Source organism: Tenebrio molitor, chromosome 7, assembly GCF_963966145.1.
Source record: "Tenebrio molitor chromosome 7, icTenMoli1.1, whole genome shotgun sequence".
NCBI lineage: Eukaryota > Metazoa > Arthropoda > Insecta > Coleoptera > Tenebrionidae > Tenebrio > Tenebrio molitor.
Window position 1 is genome coordinate 13894957 of NC_091052.1, and position 18753 is coordinate 13913709.

Below are 18753 nucleotides of genomic sequence, written 5' to 3' on the forward strand. Positions count from 1 at the left end.
GTGGTTTTTAAATTTTTGACAAATGCGGTGTAGGCCACCAATTCATCGCACATGTTTGTGGGGTTGCCTAATTCAACACAATGTCATTTTAAGTATTTATGTGTTATTTATGCAATATAAAGTAATACTTCTTTGTATTAGGGGGACGTTTACACACCCGAAGGTAGCGAGTGTCGTAATTCCACGCGTAAACAGTGCTTTATACACTAGTTGCATGTATAATTTGTTGCTACATCATTGTCACTGCAAAATGAAATTATCATGTTTTAGTCGTCAACAGGTAATAGTAGTAAAATGGGGCCGATATGTTGTGTCACTTATCGCCTCGTTAAGTGTGTGAGAGCAGGTCCTCGCGCCCCTAGCACAAAGTCCTGGAAGCGGCGTTCTTCGTGTCCCACATCTATACTTTGATAAAACTGGCAAAACCAAAACAGATGCATCCCCCCAATTAGTCCCTGGTCTTATTTTCCGGGAGCGCGAGAGCCCCTTCACTTTTCGCCCCGTCCTATTCAGATTCGCAAAGCTCCTGTTCTGGGAAAGTGGTTTCGGGCAACGCCAGATGGTGTATAAAGCTCGACTGGAGTCCGGGATTCAGGATGGGGTGCGGGAGTTGAACTCGCAGCGATACATCACCTCTCCCCCACCTACATTCACTCTGCACTCACGGAAAATTGAGTTCGCCGTATTTATTACCGCAGCTATCTACTTTATATTATACGAAGATGTTACTGCCAACGAACGTTGCTTGCTTATTTGCCTACGCAGATGATAAATATTTCGACGTTCGACGAAAAGGAAAAATCTTTCCGGTGGTTCGGAGAGCGGAAACAAAAACGTAATTAGCGGGGGATTTAAAGCGCGAGGGAGGTCGAAGTGTTGCGAGGTGGTAGAACTTTTTTCAGGGAAATTGTCAAGGCGAGGTCAAACTGGGGATAGTTTCGAAGCCACAAGCACACTGTAAAATGGTAATAGCTGGAAAGGCGGTGCAAATTTATGGATTGGCACGTAGCATTGCTAAATGGTGGTGGGGTTGTCCTCTGTGTCGAGCTCCGCCTTCCAAAAGTCATATAGCTTGTTTGGAGTTGCTAATTTAAAGATAATGAAATCATGCTTATGGGGTTGAGCCAGTTGATAAGGTTGCTGCAGGATTTTTACATCAAGTGGAAAAACTTCATTTGGAAATTTTCAGAAGTGCCAACCACCACAGGGTGGTTCTAATTTTTACAAATAGTTTGACCTGCGCATCCACCATTTTTACACTTTTTTTTGACAGAAATCCTTATTGTTAGAAGATGAACCGCTGTAGCTTTTGATGAACTAAATTCTTCAGAAGATTCTCTCGATGACTACGTACAGTTTTTACATTACAAAAATCTTAACAATTACTGTTCTTAAAAAACAACTTATTTATTTTGACAGATCACATCTTCTAAGAAATTCACTCATTCTTGAAATCAGACATGGCGTATCCGCCATTTCCCCATTATTATTGTTACTATTATTTATTACGAACTGACGTTATAGACACGAGTGTTCTTTACCAGGTTAAATTCTTCAAAAAAGTCTAAATTGGGGTTTTTACAGCGTCAAAAATCAAATACGGTGTTTTAATCATTCTTATGGAAGATTGAAAATTGTGAAATAAGCAAAAGCTTGGTGGCAAGTGTTATAATAATTTCAGTTGATACCAGGGTATTTACTGTTCATCGAATGTCGCAAAAGACGTTGAAACCGGGGAAGTAATTTTATAACCTATCAACATTTTCGTGATTGTAAGTATTACGCATTCACGATCGTTGGCTATGATTTTTTCTTTTCATGTTGGACTAACTGACTCAGTGATGTAACGGATGCAATTTTTTTTCTGTCAGTGTCTGTTCGACATTTTCTTGTCACCGCATTACCAGATTTATTATTTTAATATTCGTAAGAAACTAAATGATTTATTAAGTGTGTAAAAATAATGTAAATCTCCGTCAAAGGAGCAATCAGAATTGACAAAATAATTTTATTACGATAAAAAATTTCTATTAAACGATTTAATTTAATTTAAAAAGGACAGACCAGATTTAAGAGATCCGGCAACAATGTACCTATTCAGAAAATATAACCCTAAACTGAAAACAACCTAACCTAACACAAAAAGTGTCAATTTCCTTTAGTTATCACAGAGGTATTGCCAACAAAATCACTAGATGGTCATAGCCAACTCGGTCCCAGAAAGGTCGTGAATGCCTTATATGTATACAGCTGGTTGCAAAAAAAACGGAAACTGTCAGAATAAAATTGACACATTTTTACAATTTTTGCATAGTGTGAAACCTTCTTATGAGAGATAGGTTAGAATTAACGTCAAAATTCAATGACACTGTTTTAAATTATTTAATAGGTATTGTCAAGTAGACAGTTAATTGACAAATAAACAAAATCAAATTTACATTAGGAAAATTTTCGTTTCCCGATTTTTTTGCAACCAGCTGTAAGTCGTTGTAAGCACAATTTAGTTGAAAAAATATTTGGTACACAAATAATTAAGATGTAAGAAGCATTTTTTGTTGTGATTTGGTGTTATTTAAATGATTCACAAAGTAAAACTTACGCAAAAACAATAAATACACAAACTTAACCTCACTTGTAAATGACAATTTTCGCGTCATTAATAGCATTTTACTCCACGGTCCACGAGGCAGTAATTGTAAAGCCTAAACACATCGTTCTATTAAAAAAAAAGAGTGCTAACCAAAAATGTTACTGTTTTTCTTAAATTCTGGAGGTTTAATTCGTTTTTCGATGAAACCTTTACTGTGACGTCACGATCAAAACCAATTGCTGCCTAAAGGCTTGGTGTTCTAGATGGCAATGACAGTGTCTTGGATTAGTTCGTAAATTTCAAGATGGCGCATCCACCATTTTTGCATTTAAAATTTGGTCGAGGAGACTCCACTCGTGCCCTAGCCGCATCCAAACAACTCCAAACTTTATAATTAGCGTTGTTTTTCGATTTTTTCCGCCGCCCACGCCTCGATCCCACCCCCGAAGCTCGCCTTTGCAGCGAAGGAAGAGGGCATCTCGGCGCTCCAATAAATGCAGCTTCGACAAACAGTAATAATCCGGTGCGACATGAGAAGTGTGTCGGAATCCAACAAGTCGTGGCGCCGCGACGCTGTGGGCGGTCAACTCTTAGGCGCCTCTCTCCTTCTCTCCCTTCGTGCTTTCCGCACTCCTCTCCGCCGGTCGATATCACTGCCAAACCTGCCACTTTGTTCCCTTTTGTTGTTGTTTATCCAGATAATGTCTCGTTTTTTCGTGGGAGAAGTACGCGGAAGCGGTGCCGTTAATAACTTACCTGCCCACGTGAAATCCCCCGGACTAATTTCGGGCGGGCTAATTGGCCTCGTCGCGGGAATAAATCTTTTGTGGAAGATTAAAAAGAAAACGGCGATAACATATTCATCACGAGCTCGTAAAATAATTCAACACGGTCGTCGTAATGGGCTAATGGAGGAGTTTGGTACATATGGCGATGTGATTTGGCGAACTCTTCCATAATTTAATGTTTTACGATGTCTAAATCGAGATTGTCGGCGTTATGTACTTGGAACTAGGTAGAAATGATATTCATGCCGTATAATTTCGCAATTCGATGGCGAATGATGAGTTCCGTCATAGCTTTATTATGCGTGCTCGTTTTTATCACATCATTCTTCTTGCCCTCTCGTCTTGCTGGCAATTCGTTCGCGTCCCACCGAGCCGCACGGCGCTCCTCTCCTCTTAGGCTTAACAACTAGAATCGTCATAAATTTATATGGCAACTCCGTCTAAATTATGGCGACGTCGTATAGTTTGCATTGCTTGCCACTGCAGACAGATTGATAAATGGGGTATGTTGTACTACGCTGTCAACTGAAATTCGAAGCAAATTACAACCAAGACGTAATTAATTTCGCTTCATTAGACGCCATCGCCGAAGTGCACACAAAATGTACACACTCTTACATTTTTGGGGTGAGGTGCAGCGTCGTCTTGTTGACACTAGAAATCTGTGCACTGTTCTTTATGTGTTTACAGGTCCAGGTTGGAGTTTATTTGTTCGTAAATGGGCAAACTTCAGTATCATATTCAAATAGAAGAAAGTTTTCGAGTGGGTGGGAGATGAAAAACCGGAACAACGTAAAAGTGTGGGGGCCCTGGCGAGCGATTAAATCGCGGTGTTCTCGGTAATTAAACTTAATATCCAAAGTAGACCGTCACGTCTTAGCAGGAAAACAAATAAACGTCAGGGAGGGTGATCGGTATTCCCCTCTTTGGTTTACTCGACTGTCTGAGGAAGGAGCTGGAAAAGCTGGCGCGTAAATGGGAACAAAAGGAAAAGTGAAAATAAGATTAAGGTTCATTTCGTTGCTTTGATTTTCGAATAATGAAATTAGATGAGTTGTTATTAAAATTTAAAGTGTGACGCGCGTAGACTCGCGGAAATTAGACCCGATTCACGACCTTTTCGATCTGGTATTGTGGCAACAATTGCGTTGTGAAAAAGCATATTTTTAAGCCAGTTAAACGATAGAAAGATATTTGGTGTATGTTGTGTTGCATACCTACACCCACGTCTTTACGAATTGCAAGAATAGACCGCTAATTAAATTCTCACCTCTAAATATGTCTTCCGTAATATTTCCACCCTTTTAAATATTTTAATACTGGACTGAGAGTATCTTTTTCTTCTTTTTATCTCCTCGTTTAGTTGACTACTTTCTCCACACTAATGTTGATTTTTTTTATACTACCGCTATTACCACATTTCCTTAAATACTCAATATCTGTTTTTACTGCAAGAATTTTTTCTTTCGTTCTTTGTTAGAATTTTCTTTCTTCATTCTATTTAACTTATTCATTGAATGGAGCACTTTTCTAGCAGCTACAGTTTTAATAGTTTTTTAAAATCTTTTCTTATTTACCTATATCCATGTTTCTCCTTTCTCTCTTCGCACATTTCATTAGTTTCCTCTTGCAATTTTGTTTGATATTTTTATTGCTTTTTTTACATTGTTTTTTTACTGTTTTAATTATACTGTTCAATACTTCCTTCGTGTATTTTTTCATTGCGAAAATGGTTGATTTTCAAGAAACTCACTGTCTCTCTGTCTTCCTTTTTTAATATTTTACTTAGTTTCTGTTTAACACTTTCTCGTCTTAATTTGTTTTACTTTTCTTTTATCTTTAAAACTATAACTCTAGCTGAAAATTTTTATTTCTGTTTTTCTTCGTAACTCCTTTCATTTCATTTTTCACGGTATTAGCTCAACATCCATTTTCCAATTTTTCTTAGATTTCTGTCAACAAATCATTAATACATATTTTTTTTATCATTTTCTTATCTACCCTATACATATTTACTTTGCTACTTCTCATTTCGCATTCACTTTTTTTCATTTCTTCTTTAATAATTTTTTTATTTCATATTTGTGGCTTTCTTTTTCTGTTGTCGTACATTTCATTCCAATTTTTTATTCTTGTTCAACTCTTCGTCATTTTTGTATAGGTATCATTTTGTTTTCTCTTTATTGTTTTTTCAGTTTTCCAACAATCTTTTATACTTTTTTTGTCTTTTATCTAATTCTTTATTAATATATGAGAAATATTTTATCCAACACCTATTTCCACGAAGTAAAATATAAATCTAGTTAATAAAAAAAAATAATCTCATTTGTGTATGCAACTTATAATACAACAGTGACACAGAATTATCTATACTTTCATATTACAAACATGAAATAAATATTTGTTTACTTTGAAAATTGTTTGATTAAAAATTAATTTTCTTTTAACTAAATTAACAAACATTAGTTAGCCACATTTTTGCTTCACATTATATGTTAACAAAATTTCGCTAATATTAAAGGGGGTGTAACTCAGTGGTAGAGTGTCTGCTTCGCATGCTGAAAGTCCTGGGTTCAAATCCCAGCTCCTCCAAAGCCGTTTTTTTTTCCTTAATCGCGCCCGTTATTTATTTTCCTCCAACTTTTCGATGATAAAGCAAAAAACCTGCGACTCGGGTTATTTTTTTGGGGGCGGGACCCGCCGCCCCCGAGTTCCGGGTCTCCCCGTCGAAAAATCGAGATTAGTCCCGGCGTCGAAATATGTCAAGTAGCGTTGATTGGTTTGATTTGCGGCGGCGTGGGGTTAACATAAGGGTGACACTCGTCACGCTCGCGATCGTCCTGATCCTGCGATATTATCTGGCGGCGGCAGCCGAATCCCTCCGAAAACCGTATTGATTCCGGAGGTTCGCAAATGAAGAAGCGTCGGGAGCGGCGGTGGGGATGCGATGCAACAGTGATGCAACATGCGAGGGCGCTTCGGCCGAAGCGGAGCGAACAGAGGGTGGGGCGGCGTCGCCACTTCGAGGGGAACTAATGCGGTTCGTACGCAGTTTGATCACAGGTTAAACTGCGAAGGAAGCGCCGGACAAAGACGGATGCACAAGTGGAAGGGGACGAAAATAAGAACGCGCGAGGGTCGGAGCGAGCGAGGAGACGGCGGAGGTTGTGGCAACGTCGCACAACGACAGACAAGGATCACCGCCACTGTAAGTTATATGCAGTCTTTATGTATGCATTTGCAAACGAGATGTTTATACACCGCGTCAAGTTAAGAAAGCGACGGGAGATGGCGCCCCTCTCGCTCTCTCACGCTCCCACGTCGACCGTATGCTCTTTTATTTCGGAGCGAGGAGTTGGCGCGGATTTGACAATTACAGAAATATTTACATCCGCCGCCGGGCTTAGAGCTTCGATTAAGGCGCTTTAACTCGACGATTAACTAATCGTGCGGTTAGCCATTTTGTTTGTCTGTTTATTTATTTATTTATTTAGTCGATTCGCACAATCATTAATCACCGAGCGAAACGCGTCGCGCTGCCATTTCTATTCAAGATCAAAATAATAAATATTTGACATTGAAACTAATTCAAACTTTCACTCTCGACGTTTCCTTCGTGCGATTCGTCCACGCTTTTTCAAATTTCCCGCTACAAAGTTTCACTTTCGAGACGCCTCGAAATATCCAATTTTTATCGGATTTATTGTTTGCGAAGTCGCGTACCTAATTTGCGTGCTCGCGTGGTATTGGGCGTGATAATTTATCGAATAGCAACAACCTTTGGGAAAACTCTACCGTGCAAACTTGGAACTGCAAATTAAAATGTAATCCAAATCAGAAATGTTGAATTGACTAGAATTGGATTTGTGCAAAAGAATTTTTTATACTTCGCGTCTCTATGAAATCTATTACGAAACCCATTTCGCGTGGTGTAATAGAAATTCGCGTTTTGAAACAAACTAGTGCAATTTACTTTTTCAAGGTTGGCATTCCTGATCTTGGCATGGCGAAAATAAAATGTCAAAATATAGGCCAAAATAAAACGAATTCTAATACATATAAGTTGTTTTGTGGAATGTACAATTGTTGTAAACATTAATCGTTACATTACAATTTGAATCTTCCAAACAATATGACATTTGTTGCCAACCACGACAAAATTCCCAAAATTTGAAAATTGTTAATTTTCACTTAAAAATGGCTTAAAAGGTACAAAGTAGAAACAATACTGCATTAGATCTCGTTTATAAGGCGTTTTGTAGCACCTACTCCTCGCAAGCTCGTCGTGCCCTAACCCCGTGCGAGCTACAAAATGCTTCTTATAGGACTCGTATCATAATGTACCATTATTTTTTATGGAGATACTCAAAAAGTCAAATTAGTTGAAAACAAACGGATAAAAATCTACACAGCAAGATGGTGCCTCTTCACACACTCACTCTTGAATTATGTACTTTTATTTTTAATACATTTATTACTCCCAGAAACAAAATCAAATTGCTTTTCAAAAATGTTTTTACACCTATTTTTTAACATCATCTGAAAGACGTTACGTTCAGAAGAAAGAATAAAAATGAAGAAAACAGCAGGAATGTAAATTTTGGAATGCTGTCATGAAACTGCGCTTCACCGTATATGGAAGAAATACCAGGATGTTATAAAAATTGTGCTTTTTAGATATAAAATCTCAGAAGAAAATATTCTTTACTTATTCATTTTGCAGACAATCAGAAAACACTAAATTATAATAAAATCTTCTGTAATTTTTTTTTTCAGAAAATAGAGAAATATCAAGAAAGCTGCGACTACCAAAAATGGAGAACTGTGGTTAGGTCATGACTTTTTAATCTTCGGTCTAAGATCCAAAAAATTGTCCTAAGAAGATTGGAATATTTTGGAAAATATTTCGCTGTGGTAAATTAAGCGTTAAAACCTCTGACTTTGAAGGCTTCTCAAAATTGTCAAGCCCCTTAAAACAATTGACATCTGATTATTGTTTAGTTTCTTCCTTGTTCATTCTATTTCTTCATTTGGCTATTTTTTCCTATAGAACAAATGTATCACGAAATTGATCTTCTAAGGAACATTTGAAGAAATAAAATGTGATTAGAAGACCAACGGAAGAATAAAGAAAATGAAATGTTCTTCTTTGTTGTAGTCTAGAAGCTTCGGTACTTTATGTTATGACTACACTATACAGGCTGTCCCAGAATGAACCAGCATAATTTTAACCATGAGCTACTGGCTTCATGTAGAATTCGGAAAAAATATTTAAAAAATTCTGTCAAAAAATAAAATGACATGTAATTTTTGACGTACAATTTTTAGTCTTCTACGTTGTCCCACAACCTCGTAGGTAAAATTTCGGCACATTTTAAAAATACACCTGTATGTATGTATATCATATTTGATTGTACCTCAAAAATTAAATGTCATTTTATTTTTGGACATAGCATTTTTTAAATATTTTTTCCGAGTTCTACATGAAGCCAGTAGCTCGTAGTTAAAATTATGCTGCTTCATTCTGGGACACCTGTATACACACCAAAGCACAGATTTTTTATTTTGCTTTTCTGGGCGTGAGCAATAGTTATTTATTTAACGAGTTCGTGTGTAATTTGGGATTTTTTTGGCATGAGTGGACCAGTTTAAAACTCGAGTGAAACGAGAGTTTTAAAGGTCCACGAGTGCCAAAAAAGCGCAAATTACACAAGAACGAGTTGAATACAACGTTTTTTTGTTCGACGAGCCCCCCCAAAGGCTCCAAATGGCTGAAAATCTTTAAAATTAGCTTGACGTTTCGTTTTGACAAGTTGTCAAATTCATCAAAATCCGTTCACACAGGAGAAAATTCTCAAATTCTGACAGTGTCGAACAAAAAAACTTTTTACGAACGAATTGATTATTGTTTACATAGTTTCTTCATTTTACTATTTTTTCCTATAGAACAAATGTATGAAGAAATTGATCTTCCAAGGGACAGTTGAAGAGGACAATGCGATTAGAAGACCAATGGAAGAAATAAAGAAAATGAAGTCTTCTTTGTTGCAGCCTAGAAGCTCCAGTAAGTTAAGTTATGACTACACTACACAGTAAAGCAAAGCTTTTTATATTTTCTTCTTTGGGCGTGGAGCAAAAATTTTGGCACCAGGTCTGAACAACTTGAGTTTGAAGTCCAAATGAGGCAACGGTCGTAAAATCAATGACAAATAACTGATCAATAGAATGAAAACGGTAGAATTCCAACGAAATTAATGCAAAGCAGATGTAAAACACGATAAGAACTCGGCTTGCATGTCGTACCAGCGGTGATATCTAATATCTTTTTGTCCAATTCTTAGATAACTAGACACAATCGAGTCGGATTTATGCGAGTTAATCGCCAATAAAATTCCTTAATCTCGTCTCTGCTCCCAAACAAGTTTTTCATCGAACACCCATCGCCACGACACGTGACATCCCATCCAGTCCGGCGCCTCGACCGAAATTTTTCTCCGTGCACGCACAGATTGGAGTGGTTGCGCCAGCCGAATCGTGTCCTGCGGGAGTTCCGCTCCTGGAACAATTACTTATTATTGCCCAATTAGAATTCCAATCCGCGAGTCGAGTTTATGAAAGGTAGATAGATAGATAGCAGTGCAAGGTGGCGAAATGCACGTATTCCAAGCATTTATTAATACCTTCGGCCGATCGCGCATTGCGACACATTGGCCGCGCGCCCATGCAAATTTGCACCGGATCCGAGCAGGTTTTGCTTCACGACTTCTCGGTGGGGTCGCTCTCGCCGGCTCCGGCTGGCGCAACGACCACGGAGGACGTGGGGAGCGACCTCTTCGGGTTGCGCTCGCTAAAACGCTCCAGTTCACGCCTTCGCGTTTCATCAGGCTCGCGTTTCAGTTCTTTACTCTGTGATTGCGAGGGATGCGCCGTCATTAAAATATTACTTGGAGAGTTGCGACGGCGGGGGCGGCGAAGCTTCTCCCGAACGGCGCCATTTTTGAAACGGATAATTCCGACTAGATTCTGGTTTTATTGTCGTTTTGGACAAACGACCCACTATAGGCTTCTTTTCTACCCATGCATTTTCCGGAGTACCCCAAAGCAACAGATTGGGCCCCATTCTATTCTATCTTTAATGCCATGTAGCATGTAGGTCACAGCATATTCAGAACTTACAGCAATAACAACGGTTTTTTACTGTTTTATTTATACTACATACTTCCTTTCTATATTTTTGATTTTCAACAAACACACTTCGGTCTTTTGACTGTCAGTCTTCCTTTTTTAATTTTTTATTTTGTCTCTGTGTTACACTTTCTCATGGTCTTTATTTGTTCCTCTTGCTTGCTTTTGAACCTAATACGACTCATTCGGAAATTTTTTGTTTCTATTTTTTCTTTTTTAAATGTTTCATTCAATTTTCTTTTCCACACGTTCTACTTTGTCAAATTGAAAATAATAAGTTGTTGATTTGGGTCATTTTTTTCTGTTTCTCTGCTTTTCAGTTTATCAAAAAAATTCTGCTACATTTTTCCGGGGTACCCCAAGGCAACGTATCGGGTCCCATCCTATTCCATCCACCTCTGTAGGTCACAGCCCATTCGAACTTCTCATTTCCGCCAGTTCGTCCATAAACCGTCCACGAAAATACCTTCTGCAAGTAATTTTGAAATTTGTTGGCGTCTCCGAGCGCGGTGGAACCTTCTGCGACAAACTGCAGCGCTCCATAAATCAGCACCGACCAGCTTCTCAGCAGCTTAATTTTTCAATCGGGAAGTTGTTGCACCACCTCGGGCGACCGCCATTCAGCTAAATCCAGCCATACCGATCCAGATCTGTTGTATCATACCTGCCCACATGCTTTACCTTTTTTCCATACCACATCCAACGTCGTCGTACCTTTTATGTCTGCTCGTAATAACCCTCGACTGCAGCATTTTAAATCGCCGCTTGCAACTTTCCACGCTTTAACCTCTGACCAATCCGGACGTTTGTTTATGCCAGTCCTCGATGGCAAAGGTTAAGTAATTTAATCTTGTGCGACTACTGAAACACGAAGCGACTGCAAACACTCCGTCTGGATTATTTTTATGCACATTCGTCCAAGATATTGACTTTGCTAATGAATTAAATCGTAACGGGGCGCTAATTAGTAATTACGACCAGAGGCCATAAACAATGTACCGAGTGTGGAGGACATGGGTTGTAACCCCGGATCGACGCCATTTTATACCGCACGCTTGTATTAACTGCCCAGTAAATTGCACACGAGAGGTGCAAATGAAACCAAGGTTCTAGACGGAAGAAGATCTTGTCTCAGTCTCTCTGGACTGGATTTTTCTTTGTAGGTCCTGCCAGGTTGAGTCCTGCGAGGGGATTTGAGGCGACAATGAAATTAAGACCGCGGCCGCATTATTTGCGTTTGGCAATATTACATCAATGTCTAGTGAAAGCAGGCGGAAAGTATTAGAAATCAATTCCTGGTCATGTCTCGCCGTTCCAGCGCTTCATTACCTACACAATACTGGTGTTATAACACCGTTGCGCAACCCCGGCCTGATCCAGATCGTGTCGCTTTCAAACATGGAAAAAATAAATATTTTGCCATCCCCGTATAAATTTGAAATATTGCGTTACCACCATTATACTATACATAGATCAATATAAATAGCTGCACCAATTTTGAACGGCGTGATTGGCAAGAGGCTGTATTGACTCGAATTCGATGCTTTCCTGCTCGAAGCATATGAATTAATAATAGAATGCCTAATTTTATCTGGGCTTCACACGAATCTAAATTAATGTGTAAACGTCAGTTTGAAATTTTGTTACACAATTTGTAAACAGTGTGTCCGCACTCGATACTAACGCAGATGGTTTCCACACTCCGGTGAAAAATGGTTCGCCGGTTTTGAATTTGCGCGCCAAGGATCCCCTTCACGACAGCCAATAAGAGCGCATTCACAAAATACAGTTTTTACTCCAAAAGGAAGCTACTGGGTGGAATAAAACTGGTCCTGATGCAGCCCCCTGTGGTACTCCGCGTGCAGTTACGCTCTTTTAGGACTAGTGGGATACCGGCTTGCTCTTGTACAGTCGCAAGTAGAGTAGGTGCGCCTCAAGGGTCAAAACTAGAACCTCTTCTTTACAAGTATATTTGGTCAAAAGCTCCCCTATGATTTTATTTTAGTGGCGGTCACTTCGAATAATCTTTTTTTTCTTTTTTCGTTGTTTTGAATTTTTTAATTGGTATGTTCGCGTCGGGAGCCGCCCACGCCAGCTGCCCCCATGGCGGCGCGGCGGCCCGCTCCAAGACAATCGATCTAAAAACCGTCTGTTATTTTTTTAGTGGCAACTGTTGATGTTCTGGTAACTTGGTAACGATAAGGCGCTCCGTTAATAATTTACAGTTACCGTGATAGGTGGCCGTTTGTTCAGCCAGATCCGTATCGATATCGCTTGCCCACTCCTGCGAGGGCCCCTCAGTCGATCATCTCGCAGGACGATATCCCCCAGATAGCGTTATCGCACCTGCGGCGGTGTAAAAATTTAATCGGCGGATCCGGATCGAACGTGCCGACGTTTCGACACGACACGGACTTAATTTACAGGAACAAAACGTCCGGAATCGGTGGACTGGAGTCCGGTCATCGAGCGGTGACCGGGCCCGGATTTATGAGACCGGAATGTTTCGCTCGTCCCACAACAGAACTCAGTAAGTCACGACCGGACCTCTTGTAATAATTAATAGGAGTATCGGGTCGAGCGATTGCCCAAATCAACGAGCGATCCCGCCATCGATCGCGAGTTTGTGAGTCAGACGCGGCACAAAAATCGGCGCGTCACAAACTCGCCCGGTCACATTTTCGTCGCGAATGTAAGTATCTGTGGTGAGCATGGTTCGGCGGTTGGAGCGTCGTTTTCCGTGATATAGATTAAATTGAAGCAAAATTGTTATTTGTGCGGCGGTGGCGGCCAAAAGCTCTCGTGCTATGCAAATGTAATAAGCGTAAAAGCCGTCGCTTAATCTGGCAATCAGGACATGCTCTGAATAAATCATTTTGGCTAACCGAATGCCAACAATATAAAGAAGACACCTGTAAATTAAATTAATGCCCGGGAGGATGCGAGATGCGAGTGTTTGCAAAGGGCAAACGCTGTTACCGATCTTTGGAGGCAATTAATGCGAGATGGGGGTGGCGCGGACTGGACTGTTTTTCGTTTTCAAAGGAGTTTTGGGGCAACTGGCAATTGATTTTTTTTTATTAAAAAAAATAATTAATTTAGACGTCACTCCTTTGTAACACTAAATGTGAAGGTTCCCAAATTGTTCGGAATTATTTAGTCCAATTGCATTTATAAAAAAAGTGAAAGCAATACCTGTTCATTTTATTTCTTGAGTAACAACACTCTCTGTATATTACTATTTAATTGAATTAAATTGAAATGAGTTAATTTCAAAACGACTCTCTTATTCTTCTAGACGGAACATTGTAAATTCTCTTTTTCTCATTTATTTTAGATGCTGCATGTTTTGTTTTCGAAACTAGAATTTTCTATTTCTGTAAAATATTTTCCTTTTCTTTAAATTGCCTCTTTCAAAAATATTGTGTCTCTTTATTTCTTTCTTTTACTTCTTATAAATTCTTCTTTATGATCTATTGTTATTTTTTTTGCTGCTATCTTAAATGTTAAGTTCTGTTTTTTCTAATCTTTTTGGACATATATAAAGTATTTTCTTCTCTCCTTCTTCTTCAATCTTTCTTCTGTTGTTTACTCTTTCGTTTTTCGTCTTTCTGGAAGCGACACTGAAAATTCTCTTCTCTTGAATTTATTGCTGATTTTTTTTATTTCTATTCTAAATGCCCCCTTGTTTTTTCAAAGCCTCCTGTACGTATTTCTATTTCCAAAAAATATTTTCTTTTTCCTTAACTTCCTAATTTCAAAACTATTTGGCATTTTTATTACTTCCTCTGTTGTTTACTTTTTCTTATAATTGATCAATTTCTTTGTGCTGTTGAAAACAGCATCACAAAGTCTTCTTTTATTATTTTTTTTAATTTCTGCTCTTTATTTTCTTAGTAAATACAAAATTTTGTTCATTCAAAAATTTCTGGGTTGAAAACTTCTATTTATATAAAATGGTTTCTTCATTCTTCCTCCTTAATCTCTCTTTGTTTCTTCCTTTCTTGTTTACTCTTTCCTTATAAATCCATTGTCCTTTTCGAAGAAATTGTTGTTTTCTTCATCTCCCCGTTTCTGTTACCGTTTAGGACTAAAACATCTATTTCTGGAAAGTATCTTCTCTTTTCTGCGTAATTTCAAAACTCTTCTATTGTTACTCTCTTCTCATGAATTTTCTTTTTCAAACTAACATTGGATTCTTTGTTTTGTATTTTTTTAAATTTCCTTTCTTCAAATCTTCTCTCACGCTACTTTGAACCTTTCCTTATAAACCTTTTGATACACTTCCACTTTCAAATCTTTTTTTTCAATACTTTTTTTTTCTTACGTTCATTTTCCTTTTTTTCGTCTAACCTCGCGACCTTTTCCTCCCGAGTAATTAGTTTTTTTTTTTAACAGCAACACAATAACTCTGACGAAAAGCTTATCGTGAACCATAAACGTGGCAATAAAATATAGAACTGCGTAACCCAGTGTGCAATCGCACTCGAGTAACTCATCCAATTTGATCCTGTTGAATTTTTTAAAAGTCCTGACGTACTCTAGAAGACACATCCGACGAATACGTTTTCTTCTACGTTCTAATAAAAATGTCGTGACGTCTGGAATTGTGCGCAAGGAACGTGTCAGTTCTGTGGGGCCGTGAGAGCGTCAATCAAAATCCAATTAAAAAAATGTGTTGGTCCTTTTTCGAATTATTTCCATAAAAACCGCTATCCACCAATTAACACTAACAAATTGTCTAATTAGGAGCTAATAGACCGAGAGCTGTTTTATTTAGTAAATTAATGATATGGATTTGAGTGGTGTTCCAACTGTTCTAACCTGTCTTAAATGGTGTTGGAATGCTGACAGGTCGGTGTAAAATATTTCGCTCGATCATGCAATTAAATCCTGATTAAAATAGACTCACCTATTAGCTTAACAATTTCGTGATACCATAATTATTTCGACTGGCTGCAAATAATTATGAATATTTATTCAGCGATTGTTTTATCCGTTGACAACGCTCCTCAACTACGATCTGTTAATAATAAATGTGGCAGGTGTTCGCGTATTAGCCGATTATTTTCAAGCGATCGCTGATTGAGACCAACAATTTCAACATTTAACAGCGATAAGATCACAATTCTGGTCAATAATTCAGTTCGAGCAAACACATCGAGGCGTTTTACCTTCCATATCTCTTACATTATGTATATTGTTTTTGAAGTTGATCTCATTTTCGGCTGAACCGGTGACTCCACACTGCTTATCTGGAGCTGGATAATCTGCGTAATTTCTAAATATAGTTGAGAATTAATTGTTGGAACTTGATTGCCGTATAATAAACTTTCACTGGAAGTTTTTTGCCCAAAAATACGACTTTTGTATTTACAAAACTGCACGCCATCGCATGTCACATGCTAATTTTTATAATTTAAAATAATTGCATTATTGATTTAACATAATTTTTAATTTAGCCGCGGATAATACAACTTCATTTTCTAATGGAAGTTCTAGGTCGATCTCCATACAAGTCATTTTTCAATCACGTAAGTGACAATCGATAAATGTTCAACACTTCCCTTTCGGAAGAAGGACGAGAAGGATGACGTACATATATGAAATTGAAAAAGTGCAATGACAAAACCGTACAGTTTATTTTGTCTACGATTTACTTTATCGAAGCAACATTATAAATGTTCTCTATTACTGTAATGCACAGGTAATAAAATATTTGTGAAAGCTTCTTCTGATTATTTTCTTCTTCTTTGTCTTCATCACTTCAAAACTGACTCTTGCCTCTTTTACCCTCTGTATTTCCTTATAAATCCTCTGTTCTTTTGTCCTATTGGAAGCCACAATGCAAGTTCTTTTGTTTCGGATTATTGTCGAGCGTTTCTTGAAAACTCTAAATCCTAAATGTGGTGTTTTGCTTTATTTAAGGTTTGTAGACTGAAAACTTCTAATTCTACGCGTATCTAAGGTATTTCCTTTTTTTTTATTTCCCTACTTCAAAGCTGCTTAAAATTCTTCTCCTTTGAATTGTTATTTTCAAAGCAATTCTGAAAATTTCCTTTTGACAAAGTCTGGTCCTATTTTAAAGTTTGTTGGATTTCTGTTTTTAACTAATTTTTCTTTGACTTTTTTAGAACTCAGTTGCCTGTTTCTTCCCCTGTTGTTTCTTCTTTCCTTATAAATCCCTTATGCCTTTGTCTTTTTGCTAATTCACGTCTTCTTCTTTGAATTTGTTTGATTATTTTTTAGGAAAATCTGTCTATTCTAAATCTAATGTTTTTTCAGATTTCCGTGAATTGAAAATCTCCATTTCTTAATTTCCTAATTTCGACGCTGGTCTGCTATTCTTTATTTCCATGTACCTATTGTTATTCTTTTCTCATTTTTTTCCTTCCGTTGTCTTTTCCAAAGCAGCATTACAAATTTGCAATTTAGTAAAATTTCTCTGTCGACATTCCTAAATACTCGTACATAGGTAAGTAGAGGTCTTGGATTTTCTTATGGGCTATGAGTCATATCTGCGCAAACGACGAATATCTGTCTCAAGTAGGCGGTACAAAGCGACCGGAAAACATCGCCATTCGTTACATTAGTTTCGTCTCTCTCTCTTACAGCTTTTTACTGGTTTATCGCACCGCCGTCGCGCAGATATTTCCAAGGTCACATCCCATGAGAGAATCCAACATCTTTAGTATGTTATGTTTTTGAAAACTTCTTGGACTAGAAACTTCCATTTCTGTTGAGTAGTTTCTTTTTCCTTAATTTCCTAACTTCAAAACTGTTTTACATCTTTGTTGTTTGTTGTTCTTTTTTTTAATTTTTAAATCAACTGTTCTAAGTTCTCATTAGTTCTTTTGAAGCAACATTGCAAATTCTCTTTTTTGGATTTATTGGTGATTTCCTAATTTCTTCTATCTACCCTAATAATTGCATGTCGTGCTTTTCAAAACTTGTATCTTTATAAAATGGGTCTTTGTTTTTTCTTTTAACTTCCTAACTTTAAAACTGTTTCTTTTTCTTCTTCCCTTATTTATTCTTTCGTTGTAAATTTGTCTGTAAGTTCCCTGAATTTTTTTTGCAAGGTTGTTGTGTTTCTGTCATGTATTTCCTTTTTCCTCATTTTCCAAATTTCTCTTTATTTCTATTTCTGTTATTCTTTATAACTCCTCTATTTTTTGGCGTCCTTTTGAATTTATTGCTGATATTTTAATTTCTGCTTCCTCTTCTCTCAATCCTTTACGTTCTGCTTTTTTCTAAACTTCCTGAATTGAAAACTTCTACTTCTACTTCTACTGTAAGCTATTTTCTTCTTATTTATCTTACTTTTTTCTCAAATTCTGTCTTCCCTTATTTTCTTTTCTCCTATTGCTCACCCCTTCCTCGATAAATTCTCCGACGTCACCTTCTCCGATTTATCTTTTTGCAAGAACCTATTTCTGTCGGCGATTTTCTTCTCCTCTTCACTCTTCCCTCGTAAATTTTCTCGTCTTCTCGAAACCACCATCACACTTCGTTTTGGATCCATCTCCGATTTTCCAATAAAATCTCCATCCCAAACGGCATATTTTGTTGGAAAGTGTAATTTATTTGGGGTCTCCGGATCTCTATTTTGGCCTTCCTCCGGTTTGAATTTTTAGAAGGCTCCAGCCTCATTCGGTATTCTTGATTTCTACACTCCAGATTCCTGCCGGCATCGATTTTATGGAAATGAAATACACTTTCAATTTTCAATCTCGAATCTGTTTACCCTCTTAGCTCCCATACATCCAGTATAAATAAAAGTGTTTTCGGGAGTCCGGTCGTGGTTTTCCGGACGCGAAAAAATAAACAAACGGGTCGATTTATCGCCGGGCCGCGATCATTAGGGACATCCTACCCTTGACCCGGAGCGGAAGCGGCAGCCCCTCGGCCACATTCCTCGACACCTTGGACCACCAACCGTTGAGATGTCTGCTGACTGATACCCCGATAAATAAATAACCTATACTAAAGCGACTCCTTCGCTCTCGCTTATCATTTCGATGCGTTCCTGCAAACATTTTTCCCAGCCCGTCCTCGCTCCCAATCTGGACCAACCGATAATTCATTACACGAGTTTACGTCTGCTACGTAATAGACTGATGACTAGCCCCGCTTATAAGCTTTTAATTACTCCGGAACGTTCAATAGGCTTCTTGATAGAAAGCTCCA

At 38.1% G+C, this 18753-nt stretch overlaps 1 non-coding gene across 1 annotated transcript; it reads left to right on the forward strand.

Moving 5' to 3' along the window:
- Positions 1 to 5898: 5898 nt before the first annotated feature.
- TRNAA-CGC (transfer RNA alanine (anticodon CGC)) lies at positions 5899 to 5970 on the forward strand. Its single transcript has one exon. It is a non-coding gene; the product is annotated as a tRNA-Ala (tRNA).
- Positions 5971 to 18753: the final 12783 nt, after the last annotated feature.